Consider the following 661-nt stretch of genomic DNA (forward strand, 5'->3'; position numbering starts at 1 on the left):
AAGATCAGGAACGAAATCCCTGGGTTTCAACAGAAAGGTCTCGAGAGCTTCAGTGAAGCATGAGAGAGGTTCAAGGGCTATTGGGCTCAATGCCCTCATCATGGTTTCAGCAAGGAGAGTTTGCTTAGCACCTTCTATAGAGGAGCTCTACCACAGTGCAGAAACAGTCTTGATACTGCCAGCAATGGTTTCTTCTTGGGAAGAACTGAGGAAGAGGCAGAGGAACTGGTAGAGAACATGGCCAAGAGTGACTCAGTCTACAGTGAGGAGCATGATAGGGTCAACAGAAGTGATGATCAGCATACAAAGAAAGAGCTGAAGTCTCTCCAAGCCAAGTTGGATCTACTTCTTGCAGAAAAGGCTAAGCAGGAGAAGATGAACTTTGTTGGTGACCAGAAACAAGAGGCATCTCCAGTGATCAATGAGGTTGATGGTTTAGAAGGCCAAGAGGAGCTGTGCTTCATCAATGCTAATGGCACATGGTACAAGAAAGAGCCCAACTTCCAGTACCAAAACAACTACCAGCAAAGGCCACTCTACAACAATCAACAAGGAGGTTACCAAGCCAAGCAGAACTATCCTCAAGCCAACCAATCTCCTCAGACTCAAGGAAGTTCTTCTCAAGCTCAAACTCCAGATTCAAGTGTGGATTCTATGTTCA

General features: G+C 45.8%; 1 non-coding gene across 1 annotated transcript; it reads right to left on the reverse strand.

Annotated features, from left to right (window-relative positions):
• LOC125592255 lies at positions 1 to 107 on the reverse strand. Its single transcript, XR_007328093.1, has one exon. It is a non-coding gene; the product is annotated as a small nucleolar RNA R71 (small nucleolar RNA).
• Between the last annotated feature and the right edge of the window lie 554 nt (positions 108 to 661).

Source organism: Brassica napus, chromosome C8, assembly GCF_020379485.1.
Source record: "Brassica napus cultivar Da-Ae chromosome C8, Da-Ae, whole genome shotgun sequence".
Classification (NCBI taxonomy): domain Eukaryota; kingdom Viridiplantae; phylum Streptophyta; class Magnoliopsida; order Brassicales; family Brassicaceae; genus Brassica; species Brassica napus.